At 37.9% G+C, this 25,276-nt stretch overlaps 36 non-coding genes across 36 annotated transcripts; all 36 read left to right on the top strand.

The window, feature by feature from the left end:
- Positions 1 to 1,056: 1,056 nt before the first annotated feature.
- TRNAL-UAA (transfer RNA leucine (anticodon UAA)) lies at positions 1,057 to 1,139 on the top strand. Its single transcript has one exon. It is a non-coding gene; the product is annotated as a tRNA-Leu (tRNA).
- Positions 1,140 to 1,331: 192 nt separating this feature from the next.
- On the top strand, positions 1,332 to 1,414 carry TRNAL-UAA (transfer RNA leucine (anticodon UAA)). The gene has a single exon. It is a non-coding gene; the product is annotated as a tRNA-Leu (tRNA).
- A 757-nt stretch (positions 1,415 to 2,171) lies between these two features.
- Positions 2,172 to 2,254, top strand: TRNAL-UAA (transfer RNA leucine (anticodon UAA)). The gene has a single exon. It is a non-coding gene; the product is annotated as a tRNA-Leu (tRNA).
- Positions 2,255 to 2,446: 192 nt separating this feature from the next.
- On the top strand, positions 2,447 to 2,529 carry TRNAL-UAA (transfer RNA leucine (anticodon UAA)). Its single transcript has one exon. It is a non-coding gene; the product is annotated as a tRNA-Leu (tRNA).
- A 757-nt stretch (positions 2,530 to 3,286) lies between these two features.
- On the top strand, positions 3,287 to 3,369 carry TRNAL-UAA (transfer RNA leucine (anticodon UAA)). The gene has a single exon. It is a non-coding gene; the product is annotated as a tRNA-Leu (tRNA).
- A 1,238-nt stretch (positions 3,370 to 4,607) lies between these two features.
- Positions 4,608 to 4,690, top strand: TRNAL-UAA (transfer RNA leucine (anticodon UAA)). The gene has a single exon. It is a non-coding gene; the product is annotated as a tRNA-Leu (tRNA).
- A 192-nt stretch (positions 4,691 to 4,882) lies between these two features.
- Positions 4,883 to 4,965, top strand: TRNAL-UAA (transfer RNA leucine (anticodon UAA)). The gene has a single exon. It is a non-coding gene; the product is annotated as a tRNA-Leu (tRNA).
- Positions 4,966 to 5,722: 757 nt separating this feature from the next.
- TRNAL-UAA (transfer RNA leucine (anticodon UAA)) lies at positions 5,723 to 5,805 on the top strand. The gene has a single exon. It is a non-coding gene; the product is annotated as a tRNA-Leu (tRNA).
- Positions 5,806 to 5,997: 192 nt separating this feature from the next.
- Positions 5,998 to 6,080, top strand: TRNAL-UAA (transfer RNA leucine (anticodon UAA)). The gene has a single exon. It is a non-coding gene; the product is annotated as a tRNA-Leu (tRNA).
- A 963-nt stretch (positions 6,081 to 7,043) lies between these two features.
- On the top strand, positions 7,044 to 7,126 carry TRNAL-UAA (transfer RNA leucine (anticodon UAA)). The gene has a single exon. It is a non-coding gene; the product is annotated as a tRNA-Leu (tRNA).
- A 192-nt stretch (positions 7,127 to 7,318) lies between these two features.
- On the top strand, positions 7,319 to 7,401 carry TRNAL-UAA (transfer RNA leucine (anticodon UAA)). The gene has a single exon. It is a non-coding gene; the product is annotated as a tRNA-Leu (tRNA).
- A 964-nt stretch (positions 7,402 to 8,365) lies between these two features.
- Positions 8,366 to 8,448, top strand: TRNAL-UAA (transfer RNA leucine (anticodon UAA)). The gene has a single exon. It is a non-coding gene; the product is annotated as a tRNA-Leu (tRNA).
- Positions 8,449 to 8,640: 192 nt separating this feature from the next.
- On the top strand, positions 8,641 to 8,723 carry TRNAL-UAA (transfer RNA leucine (anticodon UAA)). The gene has a single exon. It is a non-coding gene; the product is annotated as a tRNA-Leu (tRNA).
- A 964-nt stretch (positions 8,724 to 9,687) lies between these two features.
- TRNAL-UAA (transfer RNA leucine (anticodon UAA)) lies at positions 9,688 to 9,770 on the top strand. Its single transcript has one exon. It is a non-coding gene; the product is annotated as a tRNA-Leu (tRNA).
- Positions 9,771 to 9,962: 192 nt separating this feature from the next.
- Positions 9,963 to 10,045, top strand: TRNAL-UAA (transfer RNA leucine (anticodon UAA)). Its single transcript has one exon. It is a non-coding gene; the product is annotated as a tRNA-Leu (tRNA).
- Positions 10,046 to 11,009: 964 nt separating this feature from the next.
- TRNAL-UAA (transfer RNA leucine (anticodon UAA)) lies at positions 11,010 to 11,092 on the top strand. Its single transcript has one exon. It is a non-coding gene; the product is annotated as a tRNA-Leu (tRNA).
- A 192-nt stretch (positions 11,093 to 11,284) lies between these two features.
- On the top strand, positions 11,285 to 11,367 carry TRNAL-UAA (transfer RNA leucine (anticodon UAA)). The gene has a single exon. It is a non-coding gene; the product is annotated as a tRNA-Leu (tRNA).
- A 757-nt stretch (positions 11,368 to 12,124) lies between these two features.
- On the top strand, positions 12,125 to 12,207 carry TRNAL-UAA (transfer RNA leucine (anticodon UAA)). Its single transcript has one exon. It is a non-coding gene; the product is annotated as a tRNA-Leu (tRNA).
- A 1,238-nt stretch (positions 12,208 to 13,445) lies between these two features.
- TRNAL-UAA (transfer RNA leucine (anticodon UAA)) lies at positions 13,446 to 13,528 on the top strand. The gene has a single exon. It is a non-coding gene; the product is annotated as a tRNA-Leu (tRNA).
- Positions 13,529 to 13,720: 192 nt separating this feature from the next.
- On the top strand, positions 13,721 to 13,803 carry TRNAL-UAA (transfer RNA leucine (anticodon UAA)). The gene has a single exon. It is a non-coding gene; the product is annotated as a tRNA-Leu (tRNA).
- A 757-nt stretch (positions 13,804 to 14,560) lies between these two features.
- Positions 14,561 to 14,643, top strand: TRNAL-UAA (transfer RNA leucine (anticodon UAA)). The gene has a single exon. It is a non-coding gene; the product is annotated as a tRNA-Leu (tRNA).
- Positions 14,644 to 14,835: 192 nt separating this feature from the next.
- TRNAL-UAA (transfer RNA leucine (anticodon UAA)) lies at positions 14,836 to 14,918 on the top strand. Its single transcript has one exon. It is a non-coding gene; the product is annotated as a tRNA-Leu (tRNA).
- A 964-nt stretch (positions 14,919 to 15,882) lies between these two features.
- TRNAL-UAA (transfer RNA leucine (anticodon UAA)) lies at positions 15,883 to 15,965 on the top strand. Its single transcript has one exon. It is a non-coding gene; the product is annotated as a tRNA-Leu (tRNA).
- Positions 15,966 to 17,194: 1,229 nt separating this feature from the next.
- On the top strand, positions 17,195 to 17,277 carry TRNAL-UAA (transfer RNA leucine (anticodon UAA)). The gene has a single exon. It is a non-coding gene; the product is annotated as a tRNA-Leu (tRNA).
- A 192-nt stretch (positions 17,278 to 17,469) lies between these two features.
- TRNAL-UAA (transfer RNA leucine (anticodon UAA)) lies at positions 17,470 to 17,552 on the top strand. Its single transcript has one exon. It is a non-coding gene; the product is annotated as a tRNA-Leu (tRNA).
- A 964-nt stretch (positions 17,553 to 18,516) lies between these two features.
- TRNAL-UAA (transfer RNA leucine (anticodon UAA)) lies at positions 18,517 to 18,599 on the top strand. The gene has a single exon. It is a non-coding gene; the product is annotated as a tRNA-Leu (tRNA).
- A 192-nt stretch (positions 18,600 to 18,791) lies between these two features.
- On the top strand, positions 18,792 to 18,874 carry TRNAL-UAA (transfer RNA leucine (anticodon UAA)). Its single transcript has one exon. It is a non-coding gene; the product is annotated as a tRNA-Leu (tRNA).
- A 757-nt stretch (positions 18,875 to 19,631) lies between these two features.
- TRNAL-UAA (transfer RNA leucine (anticodon UAA)) lies at positions 19,632 to 19,714 on the top strand. Its single transcript has one exon. It is a non-coding gene; the product is annotated as a tRNA-Leu (tRNA).
- A 1,238-nt stretch (positions 19,715 to 20,952) lies between these two features.
- TRNAL-UAA (transfer RNA leucine (anticodon UAA)) lies at positions 20,953 to 21,035 on the top strand. The gene has a single exon. It is a non-coding gene; the product is annotated as a tRNA-Leu (tRNA).
- A 192-nt stretch (positions 21,036 to 21,227) lies between these two features.
- TRNAL-UAA (transfer RNA leucine (anticodon UAA)) lies at positions 21,228 to 21,310 on the top strand. Its single transcript has one exon. It is a non-coding gene; the product is annotated as a tRNA-Leu (tRNA).
- A 964-nt stretch (positions 21,311 to 22,274) lies between these two features.
- Positions 22,275 to 22,357, top strand: TRNAL-UAA (transfer RNA leucine (anticodon UAA)). Its single transcript has one exon. It is a non-coding gene; the product is annotated as a tRNA-Leu (tRNA).
- A 192-nt stretch (positions 22,358 to 22,549) lies between these two features.
- On the top strand, positions 22,550 to 22,632 carry TRNAL-UAA (transfer RNA leucine (anticodon UAA)). The gene has a single exon. It is a non-coding gene; the product is annotated as a tRNA-Leu (tRNA).
- Positions 22,633 to 23,595: 963 nt separating this feature from the next.
- On the top strand, positions 23,596 to 23,678 carry TRNAL-UAA (transfer RNA leucine (anticodon UAA)). Its single transcript has one exon. It is a non-coding gene; the product is annotated as a tRNA-Leu (tRNA).
- Positions 23,679 to 23,870: 192 nt separating this feature from the next.
- TRNAL-UAA (transfer RNA leucine (anticodon UAA)) lies at positions 23,871 to 23,953 on the top strand. The gene has a single exon. It is a non-coding gene; the product is annotated as a tRNA-Leu (tRNA).
- Positions 23,954 to 24,710: 757 nt separating this feature from the next.
- Positions 24,711 to 24,793, top strand: TRNAL-UAA (transfer RNA leucine (anticodon UAA)). The gene has a single exon. It is a non-coding gene; the product is annotated as a tRNA-Leu (tRNA).
- A 192-nt stretch (positions 24,794 to 24,985) lies between these two features.
- On the top strand, positions 24,986 to 25,068 carry TRNAL-UAA (transfer RNA leucine (anticodon UAA)). Its single transcript has one exon. It is a non-coding gene; the product is annotated as a tRNA-Leu (tRNA).
- The last annotated feature ends 208 nt before the right edge of the window (positions 25,069 to 25,276 follow it).

Raw genomic sequence — 25,276 nt, 5'->3', positions numbered from 1 at the left:
AAAATAACTCAAACAGTCCATCAGGATGGACGAGTGGTTATGGCATTTGACTTAAGATCCATTGGATATGTATCAGCGTGGGTTCGAACCCCACTCCTGGTATGAGTTTTATATGTGGTTATTACCATAGAGGAGCAGGCTCTGAGTAAACATGTAAGATCTTAGTAAACATTCCATCTCTTAGAATAACCCTAATTCTACTCCTTTCATATATGTTCTTATGACAAGCGTTTAAATACTGTACAAACCATAGATGCCGAAGTCTGTGCGCAGAATTTATCCAGAGCACTGAGACTTTTGATAAATTAAGCGCACATTAGACCGGCCTAACCCACTGTAGGTTGGTCTATATTGATGTGGGAAATAGACAACTTTGATAAATCTCCCACAAAGTCTCTCCATAGTGGTCTTTTTTAAAGATGCTGTTTTGCAGAGAGGTTTGGCTGGATTAGAAAAATATGAGCAAAGTTTTGAAAGGGATGGGCCAATTAATTACAATTGGTGCTCTTCTGCCCCCTTTTAAAAATATTTTGAAGATATCCAAGGTATCTATGTGGGAAATAGACAACTTTGATAAATCTCCCACAAAGTCTTTCAATAGCATAATCTAGTGGTCTTTTTTAAATATGCTGTTTTCCGGAGAGGTTTGGCTGGATTCGAAAAATACGAGCAAAGTATTGAAAGTGATGGGCCAATAAATTACTATTGGTGCTCTTCCGCACCCTTTTAAAAATATTTTGAAGGTATCCAAAAACTAATCTCTGTTTTTACCCAGGAAATCTCTGACCATACTATGATGTTTCCAAACAACTCTGTGGTTAACAGTGGTTCTTTGTGGAATGTTTGTGTACAACACTTAATGAAAGGAATAAAATGGAATCAATGAGCCACAACAAAAGACGGTAGCACTGACCCCATTAACTTGAATGATCTTGGCATCCAGTTAATCTTCTGTAATAACCATAGTAATCTTCGACTTCAAATATCCTCTTACAACTATTTTACATTCAAAGTATAAATCTCAGTCACAATGATGCAAATTAACTCAAACAGGTCACCAGCATGACCGAGTGGTTGAGGCGTTGGACTTAAGTTCCAATGGATATGTATCCGCGTGGGTTCGAACCCCACTCCTGGTATGAGTTTTAACCTTGGCATTCTCCAAAGTGTTCCAAAGAAGAATGTTCTCTGAGTAACTTGCATCATCTTGGCATCCAGTTGATCTTCTGTAATAACCAAAGTAATCTTCCACTTCAAATATCCTCTAACAACTATTTTACATTCAAAGTATAAATCTCAGTCACAATGATGCAAAATAACTCAAACAGTCCACCAGGATGGACGAGTGGTTAAGGCATTGGACTTAAGATCCAATGGATATGTATCCGCGTGGGTGTGAACCCCACTCCTGGTATGAGTTTTAAATGTGGTGTTTACCATAGAGGAGCAGGCTCTGAGTAAACATATAAGATCTTAGTAAACATTCCATCTCTTAGAATAACCCTAATTCTACTCCTTTCATATATGTTCTTATGACAAGCGTTTAAATACTGTACAAACCATAGATGCCGAAGTCTGTGCGCAGAATTTATCCAGAGCACTGAGACTTTTGATAAATTAAGCGCACATTTGACCGGCCTAACCCACTGTAGGTTGGTCTATATTGATGTGGGAAATAGACAACTTTGATAAATCTCCCACAAAGTCTCTCCATAGCATAACCTAGTGGTCTTTTTTAAAGATGCTGTTTTCCAGAGAGGTTTGGCTTGATTAGAAAAATATGAGCAAAGTTTTGAAAGGGATGGGCCAATTAATTACTATTGGTGCTCTTCCGCACCCTTTTAAAAATATTTTGAAGGTATCCAAAAACTAATCTCTGTTTTTACCCAGGAAATCTCTGACCATACTATGATGTTTCCAAACAACTCTGTGGTTAACAGTGGTTCTTTGTGGAATGTTTGTGTACAACACTTAATGAAAGGAATAAAATGGAATCAATGAGCCACAACAAAAGACGGTAGCACTGACCCCATTAACTTGAATCATCTTGGCATCCAGTTGATCTTCTGTAATAACCATAGTAATCTTCGACTTCAAATATTCTCTTACAACTATTTTACATTCAAAGTATAAATCTCAGTCACAATGATGCAAATTAACTCAAACAGTTTACCAGGATGGCCGAGTGGTTAAGGCGTTGGACTTAAGATCCAATGGATATGTATCCGCGTGGGTTCGAACCCCACTCCTGGTATGAGTTTTAACCTTGGCATTCTCCAAAGTGTTCCAAAGAAGAATGTTCTCTGAGTAACTTGCATCATCTTGGCATCCAGTGGATCTTCTGTAATAACCAAAGTAATCTTCCACTTCAAATATCCTCTAACAACTATTTTACATTCAAAGTATAAATCTCAGTCACAATGATGCAAAATAACTCAAACAGTCCACCAGGATGGCCGAGTGGTTAAGGCATTGGACTTAAGATCCAATGGATATGTATCCGCGTGGGTGTGAACCCCACTCCTGGTATGAGTTTTAAATGTGGTGTTTACCATAGAGGAGCATGCTCTGAGTAAACATGTAAGATCTTAGTAAACATTCCATCTCTTAGAATAACCCTAATTCTACTCCTTTCATATATGTTCTTATGACAAGCGTTTAAATACTGTACAAACCATAGATGCCGAAGTCTGTGCGCAGAATTTATCCAGAGCACTGAGACTTTTGATAAATTAAGCGCACATTAGACCGGCCTAACCCACTGTAGGTTGGTCTATATTGATGTGGGAAATAGACAACTTTGATAGATCTCCCACAAAGTCTCTCCATAGCATAACCTAGTGGTCTTTTTTAAAGATGCTGTTTTCCGGAGAGGTTTGGCTGGATTAGAAAAATATGAGCAAAGTTTTGAAAGGGATGGGCCAATTAATTACAATTGGTGCTCTTCCGCACCCTTTTAAAAATATTTTGAAGGTACCCAAAAACTAATCTCTGTTTTTACCCAGGAAATCTCTGACCATACTATGATGTTTCCAAACAACTCTGTGGTTAACAGTGGTTCTTTGTGGAATGTTTGTGTACAACACTTAATGAAAGGAATAAAATGGAATCAATGAGCCACAACAAAAGACGGTAGCACTGACCCCATTAACTTGAATCATCTTGGCATCCAGTTGATCTTCTGTAATAACCATAGTAATCTTCGACTTCAATTATCCTCTTACAACTATTTTACATTCAAAGTATAAATCTCAGTCACAATGATGCAAATTAACTCAAACAGTTCACCAGGATGGCCGAGTGGTTAAGGCGTTGGACTTAAGATCCAATGGATATGTATCCGCGTGGGTTCGAACCCCACTCCTGGTATGAGTTTTAACCTTGGCATTCTCCAAAGTGTTCCAAAGAAGAATGTTCTCTGAGTAACTTGCATCATCTTGGCATCCAGTTGATCTTCTGTAATAACCAAAGTAATCTTCCACTTCAAATATCCTCTAACAACTATTTTACATTCAAAGTATAAATCTCAGTAACAATGAAGCAAAATAACTCAAACAGTCCACCAGGATGGACGAGTGGTTAAGGCATTGGACTTAAGATCCAATGGATATGTATCCGCGTGGGTGTGAACCCCACGCCTGGTATGAGTTTTAAATGTGGTGTTTACCATAGAGGAGCAGGCTCTGAGTAAACATGTAAGATCTTAGTAAACATTCCATCTCTTAGAATAACCCTAATTCTACTCCTTTCATATATGTTCTTATGACAAGCGTTTAAATACTGTACAAACCATAGATGCCGAAGTCTGTGCGCAGAATTTATCCAGAGCACTGAGACTTTTGATAAATGAAGCGCACATTAGACCGGCCTAACCCACTGTAGGTTGGTCTATATTGATGTGGGAAATAGACAACTTTGATAAATCTCCCACAAAGTCTCTCCATAGCATAACCTAGTGGTCTTTTTTAAAGATGCTGTTTTGCAGAGAGGTTTGGCTGGATTAGAAAAATATGAGCAAAGTTTTGAAAGGGATGGGCAAATTAATTACAATTGGTGCTCTTCTGCCCCCTTTTAAAAATATTTTGAAGATATCCAAGGTATCTATGTGGGAAATAGACAACTTTGATAAATCTCCCACAAAGTCTTTCAATAGCATAATCTAGTGGTCTTTTTTAAAGATGCTGTTTTCCGGAGAGGTTTGGCTGGATTAGAAAAATACGAGCAAAGTATTGAAAGTGACGGGCCAATTAATTACTATTGAAGCTCTTCCGCACCCTTTTAAAAATATTTTGAAGGTATCCAAAAACTAATCTCTGTTTTTACCCAGGAAATCTCTGACCATACTATGATGTTTCCAAACAACTCTGTGGTTAACAGTGGTTCTTTGTGGAATGTTTGTGTACAACACTTAATGAAAGGAATAAAATGGAATCAATGAGCCACAACAAAAGACGGTAGCACTGACCCCATTAACTTGAATCATCTTGGCATCCAGTTGATCTTTTGTAATAACCATAGTAATCTTCGACTTCAAATATCCTCTTACAACTATTTTACATTCAAAGTATAAATCTCAGTCACATGATGCAAATTAACTCAAACAGTTCACCAGGATGGCCGAGTGGTTAAGGCGTTGGACTTAAGATCCAATGGATATGTATCCGCGTGGGTTCGAACCCCACTCCTGGTACAACTTTTAACCTTGGCATTCTCCAAAGTGTTCCAAAGAAGAATGTTCTCTGAGTAACTTGCATCATCTTGGCATACAGTTGATCTTCTGTAATAACCAAAGTAATCTTCCACTTCAAATATCCTCTAACAACTATTTTACATTCAAAGTATAAATCTCAGTCACAATGATGCAAAATAACTCAATCAGTCCACCAGGATGGACGAGTGGTTAAGGCATTGGACTTAAGATCCAATGGATATGTATCCGCGTGGGTGTGAACCCCACTCCTGGTATGAGTTTTAAATGTGGTGTTTACCATAGAGGAGCAGGCTCTGAGTAAACATGTAAGATCTTAGTAAACATTCCATCTCTTAGAATAACCCTAATTCTACTCCTTTCATATATGTTCTTATGACAAGCGTTTAAATACTGTACAAACCATAGATGCCGAAGTCTGTGCGCAGAATTTATCCAGAGCACTGAGACTTTTGATAAATTAAGCTCACATTAGACCGGCCTAACCCACTGTAGGTTGGTCTATATTGATGTGGGAAATAGACAACTTTGATAAATCTCCCACAAAGTCTCTCCATAGCATAACCTAGTGGTCTTTTTTAAAGATGCTGTTTTCCGGAGAGGTTTGGCTGGATTAGAAAAATATGAGCAAAGTTTTGAAAGGGATGGGCCAATTAATTACTATTGTTGCTCTTCCGCACCCTTTTAAAAATATTTTGAAGGTACCCAAAAACTAATCTCTGTTTTTACCCAGGAAATCTCTGACCATACTATGATGTTTCCAAACAACTCTGTGGTTAACAGTGGTTCTTTGTGGAATGTTTGTGTACAACACTTAATGAAAGGAATAAAATGGAATCAATGAGCCACAACAAAAGACGGTAGCACTGACCCCATTAACTTGAATCATCTTGGCATCCAGTTGATCTTCTGTAATAACCATAGTAATCTTCGACTTCAATTATCCTCTTACAACTATTTTACATGCAAAGTATAAATCTCAGTCACAATGATGCAAATTAACTCAAACAGTTCACCAGGATGGCCGAGTGGTTAAGGCGTTGGACTTAAGATCCAATGGATATGTATCCGCGTGGGTTCGAACCCCACTCCTGGTATGAGTTTTAACCTTGGCATTCTCCAAAGTGTTCCAAAGAAGAATGTTCTCTGAGTAACTTGCATCATCTTGGCATCCAGTTGATCTTCTGTAATAACCAAAGTAATCTTCCACTTCAAATATCCTCTAACAACTATTTTACATTCAAAGTATAAATCTCAGTCACAATGATGCAAAATAACTCAAACAGTCCACCAGGATGGACGAGTGGTTAAGGCATTGGACTTAAGATCCAATGGATATGTATCCGTGTGGGTGCGAACCCCACTCCTGGTATGAGTTTTAAATGTGGTGTTTACCATAGAGGAGCAGGCTCTGAGTAAACATGTAAGATCTTAGTAAACATTCCATCTCTTAGAATAACCCTAATTCTACTCCTTTCATATATGTTCTTATGACAAGCGTTTAAATACTGTACAAACCATAGATGCCGAAGTCTGTGCGCAGAATTTATCCAGAGCACTGAGACTTTTGATAAATGAAGCGCACATTAGACCGGCCTAACCCACTGTAGGTTGGTCTATATTGATGTGGGAAATAGACAACTTTGATAAATCTCCCACAAAGTCTCTCCATAGCATAACCTAGTGGTCTTTTTTAAAGATGCTGTTTTGCAGAGAGGTTTGGCTGGATTAGAAAAATATGAGCAAAGTTTTGAAAGGGATGGGCCAATTAATTACAATTGGTGCTCTTCTGCCCCCTTTTAAAAATATTTTGAAGATATCCAAGGTATCTATGTGGGAAATAGACAACTTTGATAAATCTCCCACAAAGTCTTTCAATAGCATAATCTAGTGGTCTTTTTTAAAGATGCTGTTTTCCGGAGAGGTTTGGCTGGATTAGAAAAATATGAGCAAAGTTTTGAAAGGGATGGGCCAATTAATTACTATTGGTGCTCTTCCGCACCCTTTTAAAAATATTTTGAAGGTATCCAAAAACTAATCTCTGTTTTTACCCAGGAAATCTCTGACCATACTATGATGTTTCCAAACAACTCTGTGGTTAACAGTGGTTCTTTGTGGAATGTTTGTGTACAACACTTAATGAAAGGAATAAAATGGAATCAATGAGCCACAACAAAAGACGGTAGCACTGACCCCATTAACTTGAATCATCTTGGCATCCAGTTGATCTTTTGTAATAACCATAGTAATCTTCGACTTCAAATATCCTCTTACAACTATTTTACATTCAAAGTATAAATCTCAGTCACATGATGCAAATTAACTCAAACAGTTCACCAGGATGGCCGAGTGGTTAAGGCGTTGGACTTAAGATCCAATGGATATGTATCCGCGTGGGTTCGAACCCCACTCCTGGTACGACTTCTAACCTTGGCATTCTGCAAAGTGTTCCAAAGAAGAATTTTCTCTGAGTAACTTGCATCATCTTGGCATCCACTTGATCTTCTGTAATAACCAAAGTAATCTTCCACTTCAAATATCCTCTAACAACTATTTTACATTCAAAGTATAAATCTTAGTCACAATGATGCAAAATAACTCAAACAGTCCACCAGGATGGACGAGTGGTTAAGGCATTGGACTTAAGATCCAATGGATATGTATCCGCGTGGGTGTGAACCCCACTCCTGGTATGAGTTTTAAATGTGGTGTTTACCATAGAGGAGCAGGCTCTGAGTAAACATGTAAGATCTTAGTAAACATTCCATCTCTTAGAATAACCCTAATTCTACTCCTTTCATATATGTTCTTATGACAAGCGTTTAAATACTGTACAAACCATAGATGCCGAAGTCTGTGCGCAGAATTTATCCAGAGCACTGAGACATTTGATAAATTAAGCGCACATTAGACCGGCCTAACCCACTGTAGGTTGGTCTATATTGATGTGGGAAATAGACAACTTTGATAAATCTCCCACAAAGTCTCTCCATAGCATAACCTAGTGGTCTTTTTTAAAGATGCTGTTTTGCAGAGAGGTTTGGCTGGATTAGAAAAATATGAGCAAAGTTTTGAAAGGGATGGGCCAATTAATTACAATTGGTGCTCTTCTGCCCCCTTTTAAAAATATTTTGAAGATATCCAAGGTATCTATGTGGGAAATAGACAACTTTGATAAATCTCCCACATAGTCTTTCAATAGCATAATCTAGTGGTCTTTTTTAAAGATGCTGTTTTCCGGAGAGGTTTGGCTGGATTAGAAAAATAGAAGCAAAGTATTGAAAGTGATGGTCCAATTAATTACTATTGGTGCTCTTTCGCACCCTTTTAAAAATATTTTGAAGGTATCCAAAAACTAATCTCTGTTTTTACCCAGGAAATCTCTGACCATACTATGATGTTTCCAAACAACTCTGTGGTTAACAGTGGTTCTTTGTGGAATGTTTGTGTACAACACTTAATGAAAGGAATAAAATGGAATCAATGAGCCACAACAAAAGACGGTAGCACTGACCCCATTAACTTGAATCATCTTGGCATCCAGTTGATCTTCTGTAATAACCATAGTAATCTTCGACTTCAAATATCCTCTTACAACTATTTTACATTCAAAGTATAAATCTCAGTCACAATGATGCAAATTAACTCAAACAGTTCACCAGGATGGCCGAGTGGTTAAGGCATTGGACTTAAGATCCAATGGATATGTATCCGCGTGGGTTCGAACCCCACTCCTGGTATGAGTTTTAACCTTGGCATTCTCCAAAGTGTTCCAAAGAAGAATGTTCTCTGAGTAACTTGCATCATCTTGGCATCCAGTTGATCTTCTGTAATAACCAAAGTAATCTTCCACTTCAAATATCCTCTAACAACTATTTTACATTCAAAGTATAAATCTCAGTCACAATGAAGCAAAATAACTCAAACAGTCCACCAGGATGGACGAGTGGTTAAGGCATTGGACTTAAGATCCAATGGATATGTATCCGGGTGGGTGCGAACCCCACTCCTGGTATGAGTTTTAAATGTGGTGTTTACCATAGAGGAGCAGGCTCTGAGTAAACATGTAAGATCTTAGTAAACATTCCATCTCTTAGAATAACCCTAATTCTACTCCTTTCATATATGTTCTTATGACAAGCGTTTAAATACTGTACAAACCATAGATGCCGAAGTCTGTGCGCAGAATTTATCCAGAGCACTGAGACTTTTGATAAATTAAGCTCACATTAGACCGGCCTAACCCAATGTAGGTTGGTCTATATTGATGTGGGAAATAGACAACTTTGATAAATCTCCCACAAAGTCTCTCCATAGCATAACCTAGTGGTCTTTTTTAAAGATGCTGTTTTGCAGAGAGGTTTGGCTTGATTAGAAAAATATGAGCAAAGTTTTGAAAGGGATGGGCCAATTAATTACAATTGGTGCTCTTCTGCCCCCTTTTAAAAATATTTTGAAGATATCCAAGGTATCTATGTGGGAAATAGATAACTTTGATAAATCTCCCACAAAGTCTTTCAATAGCATAATCTAGTGGTCTTTTTTAAATATGCTGTTTTCCGGAGAGGTTTGGCTGGATTAGAAAAATACGAGCAAAGTATTGAAAGTGATGGGCCAATAAATTACTATTGGTGCTCTTCCGCACCCTTTTAAAAATATTTTGAAGGTATCCAAAAACTAATCTCTGTTTTTACCCAGGAAATCTCTGACCATACTATGATGTTTCCAAACAACTCTGTGGTTAACAGTGGTTCTTTGTGGAATGTTTGTGTACAACACTTAATGAAAGGAATAAAATGGAATCAATGAGCCACAACAAAAGACGGTAGCACTGACCCCATTAACTTGAATGATCTTGGCATCCAGTTAATCTTCTGTAATAACCATAGTAATCTTCGACTTCAAATATCCTCTTACAACTATTTTACATTCAAAGTATAAATCTCAGTCACAATGATGCAAATTAACTCAAACAGGTCACCAGCATGACCGAGTGGTTGAGGCGTTGGACTTAAGATCCAATGGATATGTATCCGCGTGGGTTCGAACCCCACTCCTGGTATGAGTTTTAACCTTGGCATTCTCCAAAGTGTTCCAAAGAAGAATGTTCTCTGAGTAACTTGCATCATCTTGGCATCCAGTTGATCTTCTGTAATAACCAAAGTAATCTTCCAATTCAAATATCCTCTAACAACTATTTTACATTCAAAGTATAAATCTCAGTCACAATGATGCAAAATAACTCAAACAGTCCACCAGGATGGACGAGTGGTTAAGGCATTGGACTTAAGATCCAATGGATATGTATCCGCGTGGGTGTGAACCCCACTCCTGGTATGAGTTTTAAATGTGGTGTTTACCATTGAGGAGCAGGCTCTGAGTAAACATGTAAGATCTTAGTAAACATTCCATCTCTTAGAATAACCCTAATTCTACTCCTTTCATATATGTTCTTATGACAAGCGTTTAAATACTGTACAAACCATAGATGCCGAAGTCTGTGCGCAGAATTTATCCAGAGCACTGAGACTTTTGATAAATGAAGCGCACATTAGACCGGCCTAACCCACTGTAGGTTGGTCTATATTGATGTGGGAAATAGACAACTTTGATAAATCTCCCACAAAGTCTCTCCATAGCATAACCTAGTGGTCTTTTTTAAAGATGCTGTTTTGCAGAGAGGTTTGGCTGGATTAGAAAAATATGAGCAAAGTTTTGAAAGGGATGGGCCAATTAATTACAATTGGTGCTCTTCTGCCCCCTTTTAAAAATATTTTGAAGATATCCAAGGTATCTATGTGGGAAATAGACAACTTTGATAAATCTCCCACAAAGTCTTTCAATAGCATAATCTAGTGGTCTTTTTTAAAGATGCTGTTTTCCGGAGAGGTTTGGCTGGATTAGAAAAATACGAGCAAAGTATTGAAAGTGATGGGCCAATTAATTACTATTGGTGCTCTTCTGCACCCTTTTAAAAATATTTTGAAGGTATCCAAAAACTAATCTCTGTTTTTACCCAGGAAATCTCTGACCATACTATGATGTTTCCAAACAACTCTGTGGTTAACAGTGGTTCTTTGTGGAATGTTTGTGTACAACACTTAATGAAAGGAATAAAATGGAATCAATGAGCCACAACAAAAGACGGTAGCACTGACCCCATTAACTTGAATCATCTTGGCATCCAGTTGATCTTCTGTAATAACCATAGTAATCTTCGACTTCAAATATCCTCTTACAACTATTTTACATTCAAAGTATAAATCTCAGTCACAATGATGCAAATTAACTCAAACAGTTTACCAGGATGGCCGAGTGGTTAAGGCGTTGGACTTAAGATCCAATGGATATGTATCCGCGTGGGTTCGAACCCCACTCCTGGTATGAGTTTTAACCTTGGCATTCTCCAAAGTGTTCCAAAGAAGAATGTTCTCTGAGTAACTTGCATCATCTTGGCATCCAGTGGATCTTCTGTAATAACCAAAGTAATCTTCCACTTCAAATATCCTCTAACAACTATTTTACATTCAAAGTATAAATCTCAGTCACAATGATGCAAAATAACTCAAACAGTCCACCAGGATGGCCGACTGGTTAAGGCATTGGACTTAAGATCCAATGGATATGTATCCGCGTGGGTGTGAACCCCACTCCTGGTATGAGTTTTAAATGTGGTGTTTACCATAGAGGAGCATGCTCTGAGTAAACATGTAAGATCTTAGTAAACATTCCATCTCTTAGAATAACCCTAATTCTACTCCTTTCATATATGTTCTTATGACAAGCGTTTAAATACTGTACAAACCATAGATGCCGAAGTCTGTGCGCAGAATTTATCCAGAGCACTGAGACTTTTGATAAATTAAGCGCACATTAGACCGGCCTTACCCACTGTAGGTTGGTCTATATTGATGTGGGAAATAGACAACTTTGATAGATCTCCCACAAAGTCTCTCCATAGCATAACCTAGTGGTCTTTTTTAAAGATGCTGTTTTCCGGAGAGGTTTGGCTGGATTAGAAAAATATGAGCAAAGTTTTGAAAGGGATGGGCCAATTTATTACTATTGTTGCTCTTCCGCACCCTTTTAAAAATATTTTGAAGGTACCCAAAAACTAATCTCTGTTTTTACCCAGGAAATCTCTGACCATACTATGATGTTTCCAAACAACTCTGTGGTTAACAGTGGTTCTTTGTGGAATGTTTGTGTACAACACTTAATGAAAGGAATAAAATGGAATCAATGAGCCACAACAAAAGACGGTAGCACTGACCCCATTAACTTGAATCATCTTGGCATCCAGTTGATCTTCTGTAATAACCATAGTAATCTTCGACTTCAATTATCCTCTTACAACTATTTTACATTCAAAGTATAAATCTCAGTCACAATGATGCAAATTAACTCAAACAGTTCACCAGGATGGCCGAGTGGTTAAGGCGTTGGACTTAAGATCCAATGGATATGTATCCGCGTGGGTTCGAACCCCACTCCTGGTATGAGTTTTAACCTTGGCATTCTCCAAAGTGTTCCAAAGAAGAATGTTCTCTGAGTAACTTGCATCATCTTGGCATCCAGTTGATCTTCTGTAATAACCAAAGTAATCTTCCACTTCAAATATCCTCTAACAACTACTTTACATTCAAAGTATAAATCTCAGTCACAATGAAGCAAAATAACTCAAACAGTCCACCAGGATGGACGAGTGGTTAAGGCATTGGACTTAAGATCCAATGGATATGTATCCGTGTGGGTGTGAACCCCACGCCTGGTATGAGTTTTAAATGTGGTGTTTACCATAGAGGAGCAGGCTCTGAGTAAACATGTAAGATCTTAGTAAACATTCCATCTCTTAGAATAACCCTAATTCTACTCCTTTCATATATGTTCTTATGACAAGCGTTTAAATACTGTACAAACCATAGATGCCGAAGTCTGTGCGCAGAATTTATCCAGAGCACTGAGACTTTTGATAAATGAAGCGCACATTAGACCGGCCTAACCCACTGTAGGTTGGTCTATATTGATGTGGGAAATAGACAACTTTGATAAATCTCCCACAAAGTCTCTCCATAGCATAACCTAGTGGTCTTTTTTAAAGATGCTGTTTTGCAGAGAGGTTTGGCTGGATTAGAAAAATATGAGCAAAGTTTTGAAAGGGATGGGCCAATTAATTACAATTGGTGCTCTTCTGCCCCCTTTTAAAAATATTTTGAAGATATCCAAGGTATCTATGTGGGAAATAGACAACTTTGATAAATCTCCCACAAAGTCTTTCAATAGCATAATCTAGTGGTCTTTTTTAAAGATGCTGTTTTCCGGAGAGGTTTGGCTGGATTAGAAAAATACGAGCAAAGTATTGAAAGTGATGGGCCAATTAATTACTATTGGTGCTCTTCCGCACCCTTTTAAAAATATTTTGAAGGTATCCAAAAACTAATCTCTGTTTTTACCCAGGAAATCTCTGACCATACTATGATGTTTCCAAACAACTCTGTGGTTAACAGTGGTTCTTTGTGGAATGTTTGTGTACAACACTTAATGAAAGGAATAAAATGGAATCAATGAGCCACAACAAAAGACGGTAGCACTGACCCCATTAACTTGAATCATCTTGGCATCCAGTTGATCTTTTGTAATAACCATAGTAATCTTCGACTTCAAATATCCTCTTACAACTATTTTACATTCAAAGTATAAATCTCAGTCACATGATGCAAATTAACTCAAACAGTTCCCCAGGATGGCCGAGTGGTTAAGGCGTTGGACTTAAGATCCAATGGATATGTATCTGCGTGGGTTCGAACCCCACTCCTGGTACAACTTTTAACCTTGGCATTCTCCAAAGTGTTCCAAAGAAGAATGTTCTCTGAGTAACTTGCATCATCTTGGCATCCAGTTGATCTTCTGTAATAACCAAAGTAATCTTCCACTTCAAATATCCTCTAACAACTATTTTACATTCAAAGTATAAATCTCAGTCACAATGATGCAAAATAACTCAATCAGTCCACCAGGATGGACGAGTGGTTAAGGCATTGGACTTAAGATCCAATGGATATGTATCCGCGTGGGTGTGAACCCCACTCCTGGTATGAGTTTTAAATGTGGTGTTTACCATAGAGGAGCAGGCTCTGAGTAAACATGTAAGATCTTAGTAAACATTCCATCTCTTAGAATAACCCTAATTCTACTCCTTTCATATATGTTCTTATGACAAGCGTTTAAATACTGTACAAACCATAGATGCCGAAGTCTGTGCGCAGAATTTATCCAGAGCACTGAGACTTTTGATAAATTAAGCTCACATTAGACCGGCCTAACCCACTGTAGGTTGGTCTATATTGATGTGGGAAATAGACAACTTTGATAAATCTCCCACAAAGTCTCTCCATAGCATAACCTAGTGGTCTTTTTTAAAGATGCTGTTTTCCGGAGAGGTTTGGCTGGATTAGAAAAATATGAGCAAAGTTTTGAAAGGGATGGGCCAATTAATTACTATTGTTGCTCTTCCGCACCCTTTTAAAAATATTTTGAAGGTACCCAAAAACTAATCTCTGTTTTTACCCAGGAAATCTCTGACCATACTATGATGTTTCCAAACAACTCTGTGGTTAACAGTGGTTCTTTGTGGAATGTTTGTGTACAACACTTAATGAAAGGAATAAAATGGAATCAATGAGCCACAACAAAAGACGGTAGCACTGACCCCATTAACTTGAATCATCTTGGCATCCAGTTGATCTTCTGTAATAACCATAGTAATCTTCGACTTCAATTATCCTCTTACAACTATTTTACATGCAAAGTATAAATCTCAGTCACAATGATGCAAATTAACTCAAACAGTTCACCAGGATGGCCGAGTGGTTAAGGCGTTGGACTTAAGATCCAATGGATATGTATCCGCGTGGGTTCGAACCCCACTCCTGGTATGAGTTTTAACCTTGGCATTCTCCAAAGTGTTCCAAAGAAGAATGTTCTCTGAGTAACTTGCATCATCTTGGCATCCAGTTGATCTTCTGTAATAACCAAAGTAATCTTCCACTTCAAATATCCTCTAACAACTATTTTACATTCAAAGTATAAATCTCAGTCACAATGATGCAAAATAACTCAAACAGTCCACCAGGATGGACGAGTGGTTAAGGCATTGGACTTAAGATCCAATGGATATGTATCCGTGTGGGTGCGAACCCCACTCCTGGTATGAGTTTTAAATGTGGTGTTTACCATAGAGGAGCAGGCTCTGAGTAAACATGTAAGATCTTAGTAAACATTCCATCTCTTAGAATAACCCTAATTCTACTCCTTTCATATATGTTCTTATGACAAGCGTTTAAATACTGTACAAACCATAGATGCCGAAGTCTGTGCGCAGAATTTATCCAGAGCACTGAGACTTTTGATAAATGAAGCGCACATTAGACCGGCCTAACCCACTGTAGGTTGGTCTATATTGATGTGGGAAATAGACAACTTTGATAAATCTCCCACAAAGTCTCTCCATAGCATAACCTAGTGGTCTTTTTTTAAAGATGCTGTTTTGCAGAGAGGTTTGGCTGGATTAGAAAAATATGAGCAAAGTTTTGAAAGGGATGGGCCAATTAATTACAATTGGTGCTCTTCTGCCCCCTTTTAAAATATTTTGAAGATATCCAAGGTATCTATGTGGGAAATAGACAACTTTGATAAATCTCCCACAAAGTCTTTCAATAGCATAATCTAGTGGTCTTTTTTAAAGATGCTGTTTTCCGGAGAGGTTTGGCTGGATTAGAAAAATAGGAGCAAAGTATTGAAAGTGATGGGCCAATTAATTACTATTGGTGCTCTTCCGCACCCTTTTAAAAATATTTTGAAGGTATCCAAAAACTAATCTCTGTTTTTACCCAGGAAATCTCTGACCATACTATGATGTTTCCAAACAACTCTGTGGTTAACAGTGGTTCTTTGTGGAATGTTTGTGTACAACACTTAATGAAAGGAATAAAATGGAATCAATGAGCCACAACAAAAGACGGTAGCACTGACCCCATTAACTTGAATCATCTTGGCATCCAGTTGATCTTCTGTAATAACCATAGTAATCTTCGACTTCAAATATCCTCTTACAACTATTTTACATTCAAAGTATACATCTCAGTCACAATGATGCAAATTAGCTCAAACAGTTCACCAGGATGGCCGAGTGGTTAAGGCGTTGGACTTAAGATCCAATGGATATGTATACGCGTGGGTTTGAACCCCACTCCTGGTATGAGTTTTAACCTTGGCATTCTCCAAAGTGTTCCAAAGAAGAATGTTCTCTGAGTAACTTGCATCATCTTGGCATCCAGTTGATCTTCTGTAATAACCAAAGTAATCTTCCACTTCAAATATCCTCTAACAACTATTTTACATTCAAAGTATAAATCTCATTCACAATGATGCAAAATAACTCAAACAGTCCACCAGGATGGACGAGTGGTTAAGGCATTTGACTTAAGATCCATTGGATATGTATCAGCAAGGGTTCGAACCCCACTCCTGGTATGAGTTTTAAATGTGGTGTTTACCATAGAGGAGCAGGCTCTGAGTAAACATGTAAGATCTTAGTAAACATTCCATCTCTTAGAATAACCCTAATTCTACTCCTTTCATATATGTTCTTATGACAAGCGTTTAAATACTGTACAAACCATAGATGCCGAAGTCTGTGCGCAGAATTTATCCAGAGCACTGAGACTTTTGATAAATTAAGCGCACATTAGACCGGCCTAACCCACTGTAGGTTGGTCTATATTGATGTGGGAAATAGACAACTTTGATAAATCTCCCACAAAGTCTCTCCATAGTGGTCTTTTTTAAAGATGCTGTTTTGCAGAGAGGTTTGGCTGGATTAGAAAAATATGAGCAAAGTTTTGAAAGGGATGGGCCAATTAATTACAATTGGTGCTCTTCTGCCCCCTTTTAAAAATATTTTGAACATATCCAAGGTATCTATGTGGGAAATAGACAACTTTGATAAATCTCCCACATAGTCTTTCAATAGCATAATCTAGTGGTCTTTTTTAAAGATGCTGTTTTCCGGAGAGGTTTGGCTGGATTAGAAAAATAGAAGCAAAGTATTGAAAGTGATGGTCCAATTAATTACTATTGGTGCTCTTTCGCACCCTTTTAAAAATATTTTGAAGGTATCCAAAAACTAATCTCTGTTTTTACCCAGGAAATCTCTGACCATACTATGATGTTTCCAAACAACTCTGTGGTTAACAGTGGTTCTTTGTGGAATGTTTGTGTACAACACTTAATGAAAGGAATAAAATGGAATCAATGAGCCACAACAAAAGACGGTAGCACTGACCCCATTAACTTGAATCATCTTGGCATCCAGTTGATCTTCTGTAATAACCATAGTAATCTTCGACTTCAAATATCCTCTTACAACTATTTTACATTCAAAGTATAAATCTCAGTCACAATGATGCAAATTAACTCAAACAGTTCACCAGGATGGCCGAGTGGTTAAGGTGTTGGACTTAAGATCCAATGGATATGTATCCGCGTGGGTTCGAACCCCACTCCTGGTATGAGTATTAACCTTGGCATTCTCCAAAGTGTTCCAAAGAAGAATGTTCTCTGAGTAACTTGCATCATCTTGGCATCCAGTTGATCTTCTGTAATAACCAAAGTAATCTTCCACTTCAAATATCCTCTAACAACTATTTTACATTCAAAGTATAAATCTCAGTCACAATGAAGCAAAATAACTCAAACAGTCCACCAGGATGGACGAGTGGTTAAGGCATTGGACTTAAGATCCAATGGATATGTATCCGCGTGGGTGTGAACCCCACTCCTGGTATGAGTTTTAAATGTGGTGTTTACCATAGAGGAGCAGGCTCTGAGTAAACATGTAAGATCTTAGTAAACATTCCATCTCTTAGAATAACCCTAATTCTACTCCTTTCATATATGTTCTTATGACAAGCGTTTAAATACTGTACAAACCATAGATGCCGAAGTCTGTGCGCAGAATTTATCCAGAGCACTGAGACTTTTGATAAATTAAGCTCACATTAGACCGGCCTAACCCAATGTAGGTTGGTCTATATTGATGTGGGAAATAGACAACTTTGATAAATCTCCCACAAAGTCTCTCCATAGCATAACCTAGTGGTCTTTTTTAAAGATGCTGTTTTGCAGAGAGGTTTGGCTGGATTAGAAAAATATGAGCAAAGTTTTGAAAGGGATGGGCCAATTAATTACAATTGGTGCTCTTCTGCCCCCTTTTAAAAATATTTTGAAGATATCCAAGGTATCTATGTGGGAAATAGACAACTTTGATAAATCTCCCACAAAGTCTTTCAATAGCATAATCTAGTGGTCTTTTTTAAATATGCTGTTTTCCGGAGAGGTTTGGCTGGATTAGAAAAATACGAGCAAAGTATTGAAAGTGATGGGCCAATAAATTACTATTGGTGCTCTTCCGCACCCTTTTAAAAATATTTTGAAGGTATCCAAAAACTAATCTCTGTTTTTACCCAGGAAATCTCTGACCATACTATGATGTTTCCAAACAACTCTGTGGTTAACAGTGGTTCTTTGTGGAATGTTTGTGTACAACACTTAATGAAAGGAATAAAATGGAATCAATGAGCCACAACAAAAGACGGTAGCACTGACCCCATTAACTTGAATCATCTTGGCATCCAGTTGATCTTCTGTAATAACCATAGTAATCTTCGACTTCAAATATCCTCTTACAACTATTTTACATTCAAAGTATACATCTCAGTCACAATGATGCAACTTAACTCAAACAGTTTACCAGGATGGCCGAGTGGTTAAGGCGTTGGACTTAAGTTCCAATGGATATGTATCCGCGTGGGTTCGAACCCCACTCCTGGTATGAGTTTTAACCTTGGCATTCTCCAAAGTGTTCCAAAGAAGAATGTTCTCTGAGTAACTTGCATCATCTTGGCATCCAGTGGATCTTCTGTAATAACCAAAGTAATCTTCCACTTCAAATATCCTCTAACAACTATTTTACATTCAAAGTATAAATCTCAGTCACAATGATGCAAAATAACTCAAACAGTCCACCAGGATGGCCGAGTGGTTAAGGCATTGGACTTAAGATCCAATGGATATGTATCCGCGTGGGTGTGAACCCCACTCCTGGTATGAGTTTTAAATGTGGTGTTTACCATAGAGGAGCATGCTCTGAGTAAACATGTAAGATCTTAGTAAACATTCCATCTCTTAGAATAACCCTAATTCTACTCCTTTCATATATGTTCTTATGACAAGCGTTTAAATACTGTACAAACCATAGATGCCGAAGTCTGTGCGCAAAATTTATCCAGAGCACTGAGACTTTTGATAAATTAAGCGCACATTAGACCGGCCTAACCCACTGTAGGTTGGTCTATATTGATGTGGGAAATAGACAACTTTGATAGATCTCCCACAAAGTCTCTCCATAGCATAACCTAGTGGTCTTTTTTAAAGATGCTGTTTTCCGGAGAGGTTTGGCTGGATTAGAAAAATATGAGCAAAGGTTTGAAAGGGATGGGCCAATTTATTACTATTGTTGCTCTTCCGCACCCTTTTAAAAATATTTTGAAGGTACCCAAAAACTAATCTCTGTTTTTACCCAGGAAATCTCTGACCATACTATGATGTTTCCAAACAACTCTGTGGTTAACAGTGATTCTTTGTGGAATGTTTGTGTACAACACTTAATGAAAGGAATAAAATGGAATCAATGAGCCACAACAAAAGACGGTAGCACTGACCCCATTAACTTGAATCATCTTGGCATCCAGTTGATCTTCTGTAATAACCATAGTAATCTTCGACTTCAATTATCCTCTTACAACTATTTTACATTCAAAGTATAAATCTCAGTCACAATGATGCAAACTAACTCAAACAGTTCTCCAGGATGGCCGAGTGGTTAAGGCGTTGGATTTAAGATCCAATGGATATGTATCCGCGTGGGTTCGAACCCCACTCCTGGTATGAGTTTTAACCTTGGCATTCTCCAAAGTGTTCCAAAGAAGAATGTTCTCTGAGTAACTTGCATCATCTTGGCATCCAGTTGATCTTCTGTAATAACCAAAGTAATCTTCCACTTCAAATATCCTCTAACAACTATTTTACATTCAAAGTATAAATCTCAGTCACAATGAAGCAAAATAACTCAAACAGTCCACCAGGATGGACGAGTGGTTAAGGCATTGAACTTAAGATCCAATGGATATGTATCCGCATGGGTGTGAACCCCACGCCTGGTATGAGTTTTAAATGTGGTGTTTACCATAGAGGAGCAGGCTCTGAGTAAACATGTAAGATCTTAGTAAACATTCCATCTCTTAGAATAACCCTAATTCTACTCCTTTCATATATGTTCTTATGACAAGCGTTTAAATACTGTACAAACCATAGATGCCGAAGTCTGTGCGCAGAATTTATCCAGAGCACTGAGACTTTTGATAAATGAAGCGCACATTAGACCGGCCTAACCCACTGTAGGTTGGTCTATATTGATGTGGGAAATAGACAACTTTGATAAATCTCCCACAAAGTCTCTCCATAGCATAACCTAGTGGTCTTTTTTAAAGATGCTGTTTTGCAGAGAGGTTTGGCTGGATTAGAAAAATATGAGCAACGTTTTGAAAGGGATGGGCCAATTAATTACAATTGGTGCTCTTCTGCCCCCTTTTAAAAATATTTTGAAGATATCCAAGGTATCTATGTGGGAAATAGACAACTTTGATAAATCTCCCACAAAGTCTTTCAATAACATAATCTAGTGGTCTTTTTTAAAGATGCTGTTTTCCGGAGAGGTTTGGCTGGATTAGAAAAATACGAGCAAAGTATTGAAAGTGAGGGGCCAATTAATTACTATTGGTGCTCTTCCGCACCCTTTTAAAAATATTTTGAAGGTATCCAAAAACTAATCTCTGTTTTTACCCAGGAAATCTCTGACCATACTATGATGTTTCCAAACAACTCTGTGGTTAACAGTGGTTCTTTGTGGAATGTTTGTGTACAACACTTAATGAAAGGAATAAAATGGAATCAATGAGCCACAACAAAAGACGGTAGCACTGACCCCATTAACTTGAATCATCTTGGCATCCAGTTGATCTTTTGTAATAACCATAGTAATCTTCGACTTCAAATATCCTCTTACAACTATTTTACATTCAAAGTATAAATCTCAGTCACATGATGCAAATTAACTCAAACAGTTCACCAGGATGGCCGAGTGGTTAAGGCGTTGGACTTAAGATCCAATGGATATGTATCCGCGTGGGTTCGAACCCCACTCCTGGTACAACTTTTAACCTTGGCATTCTCCAAAGTGTTCCAAAGAAGAATGTTCTCTGAGTAACTTGCATCATCTTGGCATCCAGTTGATCTTCTGTAATAACCAAAGTAATCTTCCACTTCAAATATCCTCTAACAACTATTTTACATTCAAAGTATAAATCTCAGTCACAATGATGCAAAATAACTCAAACAGTCCACCAGGATGGACGAGTGGTTAAGGCATTGGACTTAAGATCCAATGGATATGTATCCGCGTGGGTGTGAACCCCACTCCTGGTATGAGTTTTAAATGTGGTGTTTACCATAGAGGAGCAGGCTCTGAGTAAACATGTAAGATCTTAGTAAACATTCCATCTCTTAGAATAACCCTAATTCTACTCCTTTCATATATGTTCTTATGACAAGCGTTTAAATATTGTACAAACCATAGATGCCGACGTCTGTGCGCAGAATTTATCCAGAGCTCTGAGACATTTGATAAATTAAGCGCACATTAGACCGGCCTAACCCACTGTACGTTGGTCTATATTGATGTGGGAAATAGACAACTTTGATAGATCTCCCACAAAGTCTCTCCATAGCATAACCTAGTGGTCTTTTTTAAAGATGCTGTTTTCCAGAGAGGTTTGGCTTGATTAGAAAAATATGAGCAAAGTTTTGAAAGGGATGGGCCAATTAATTACAATTGGTGCTCTTCTGCCCCCTTTTAAAAATATTTTGAAGATATCCAAGGTATCTATGTGGGAAATAGACAACTTTGATAAATCTCCCACATAGTCTTTCAATAGCATAATCTAGTGGTCTTTTTTAAAGATGCTGTTTTCCGGAGAGGTTTGGCTGGATTAGAAAAATAGAAGCAAAGTATTGAAAGTGATGGTCCAATTAATTACTATTGGTGCTCTTTCGCACCCTTTTAAAAATATTTTGAAGGTATCCAAAAACTAATCTCTGTTTTTACCCAGGAAATCTCTGACCATTCTATGATGTTTCCAAACAACTCTGTGGTTAACAGTGGTTCTTTGTGGAATGTTTGTGTACAACACTTAATGAAAGGAATAAAATGGAATCAATGAGCCACAACAAAAGACGGTAGCACTGACCCCATTAACTTGAATCATCTTGGCATCCAGTTGATCTTCTGTAATAACCATAGTAATCTTCGACTTCAAATATCCTCTTACAACTATTTTACATTCAAAGTATAAATCTCAGTCACAATGATGCAAATTAACTCAAACAGTTCACCAGGATGGCCGAGTGGTTAAGGCGTTGGACTTAAGATCCAATGGATATGTATCCGCGTGGGTTCGAACCCCACTCCTGGTATGAGTTTTAACCTTGGCATTCTCCAAAGTGTTCCAAAGAAGAATGTTCTCTGAGTAACTTGCATCATCTTGGCATCCAGTTGATCTTCTGTAATAACCAAAGTAATCTTCCACTTCAAATATCCTCTAACAATTATTTTACATTCAAAGTATAAATCTCAGTCACAATGAAGCAAAATAACTCAAACAGTCCACCAGGATGGACGAGTGGTTAAGGCATTGGACTTAAGATCCAATGGATATGTATCCGCGTGGGTGTGAACCCCACTCCTGGTATGAGTTTTAAATGTGGTGTTTACCATAGAGGAGCAGGCTCTGAGTAAACATGTAAGATCTTAGTAAACATTCCATCTCTTAGAATAACCCTAATTCTACTCCTTTCATATATGTTCTTATGACAAGCGTTTAAATACTGTACAAACCATAGATGCCGAAGTCTGTGCGCAGAATTTATCCAGAGCACTGAGACTTTTGATAAATTAAGCTCACATTAGACCGGCCTAACCCAATGTAGGTTGGTCTATATTGATGTGGGAAATAGACAACTTTGATAAATCTCCCACAAAGTCTCTCCATAGCATAACCTAGTGGTCTTTTTTAAAGATGCTGTTTTGCAGAGAGGTTTGGCTGGATTAGAAAAATATGAGCAAAGTTTTGAAAGGGATGGGCCAATTAATTACAATTGGTGCTCTTCTGCCCCCTTTTAAAAATATTTTGAAGATATCCAAGGTATCTATGTGGGAAATAGACAACTTTGATAAATCTCCCACAAAGTCTTTCAATAGCATAATCTAGTGGTCTTTTTTAAATATGCTGTTTTCCGGAGAGGTTTGGCTGGATTAGAAAAATATGAGCAAAGTTTTGAAAGGGATGGGCCAATTAATTACTATTGTTGCTCTTCCGCACCCTTTTAAAAATATTTTGAAGGTACCCAAAAACTAATCTCTGTTTTTACCCAGGAAATCTCTGACCATACTATGATGTTTCCAAACAACTCTGTGGTTAACAGTGGTTCTTTGTGGAATGTTTGTGTACAACACTTAATGAAAGGAATAAAATGGAATCAATGAGCCACAACAAAAGACGGTGGCACTGACCCCATTAACTTGAATCATCTTGGCATCCAGTTGATCTTTTGTAATAACCATAGTAATCTTCGACTTCAAATATCCTCTTACAACTATTTTACATTCAAAGTATAAATCTCAGTCACATGATGCAAATTAACTCAAACAGTTCACCAGGATGGCCGAGTGGTTAAGGCGTTGGATTTAAGATCCAATGGATATGTATCCGCGTGGGTTCGAACCCCACTCCTGGTACGTCTTTTAACCTTGGCATTCTCCAAAGTGTTCCAAAGAAGAATTTTCTCTGAGTAACTTGCATCATCTTGGCATCCAGTTGATCTTCTGTAATAACCAAAGTAATCTTCCACTTCAAATATCCTCTAACAACTATTTTACATTCAAAGTATAAATCTTAGTCACAATGATGCAAAATAACTCAAACAGTCCACCAGGATGGACGAGTGGTTAAGGCATTGGACTTAAGATCCAATGGATATGTATCCGCGTGGGTGTGAACCCCACTCCTGGTATGAGTTTTAAATGTGGTGTTTACCATTGAGGAGCAGGCTCTGAGTAAACATGTAAGATCTTAGTAAACATTCCATCTCTTAGAATAACCCTAATTCTACTCCTTTCATATATGTTCTTATGACAAGCGTTTAAATACTGTACAAACCATAGATGCCGAAGTCTGTGCGCAGAATTTATCCAGAGCACTGAGACATTTGATAAATTAAGCGCACATTAGACCGGCCTAACCCACTGTAGGTTGGTCTATATTGATGTGGGAAATAGACAACTTTGATAGATCTCCCACAAAGTCTCTCCATAGCATAACCTAGTGGTCTTTTTTAAAGATGCTGTTTTCCAGAGAGGTTTGGCTTGATTAGAAAAATATGAGCAAAGTTTTGAAAGGGATGGGCCAATTAATTACTATTGGTGCTCTTCCGCACCCTTTTAAAAATATTTTGAAGGTATCCAAAAACTAATCTCTGTTTTTACCCAGGAAATCTCTGACCATACTATGATGTTTCCAAACAACTCTGTGGTTAACAGTGGTTCTTTGTGGAATGTTTGTGTACAACACTTAATGAAAGGAATAAAATGGAATCAATGAGCCACAACAAAAGACGGTAGCACTGACCCCATTAACTTGAATCATCTTGGCATCCAGTTGATCTTCTGTAATAACCATAGTAATCTTCGACTTCAAATATTGTCTTACAACTATTTTACATTCAAAGTATAAATCTCAGTCACAATTATGCAAATTAACTCAAACAGTTTACCAGGATGGCCGAGTGGTTAAGGCGTTGGACTTAAGATCCAATGGATATGTATCCGCGTGGGTTCGAACCCCACTCCGGGTATGACTTTTAACCTTGGCATTCTCCAAAGTGTTCCAAAGAAGAATGTTCTCTGAGTAACTTGCATCATCTTGGCATCCAGTGGATCTTCTGTAATAACCAAAGTAATCTTCCACTTCAAATATCCTCTAACAACAATTTTACATTCAAAGTATAAATCTCAGTCACAATGATGCAAAATAATTCAAACAGTCCACCAGGATGGCCGAGTGGTTAAGGCGTTGGACTTAAGATCCAATGGATATGTATCCGCGTGGGTTCGAACCCCACTCCTGGTATGAGATTTAAATGTGGTGTCTACCATAGAGGAGCAGGCTCTGAGTAAACATGTAAGATCTTAGTAAACATTCCATCTCTTAGAATAACCCTAATTCTACCCCTTTCATATATGTTCTTATGACAAGCGTTTAAATACTGTACAAACCATAGATGCCGAAGTCTGTGCGCAGAATTTATCCAGAGCACTGAGACTTTTGATAAATGAAG

The sequence above is a fragment of the Hyla sarda genome, chromosome 3 (genome assembly GCF_029499605.1).
Source record: "Hyla sarda isolate aHylSar1 chromosome 3, aHylSar1.hap1, whole genome shotgun sequence".
In the NCBI taxonomy this organism is placed as follows: Eukaryota; Metazoa; Chordata; class Amphibia; order Anura; family Hylidae; genus Hyla; species Hyla sarda.
This window is presented reverse-complemented; position numbering and strand designations above follow the sequence as displayed.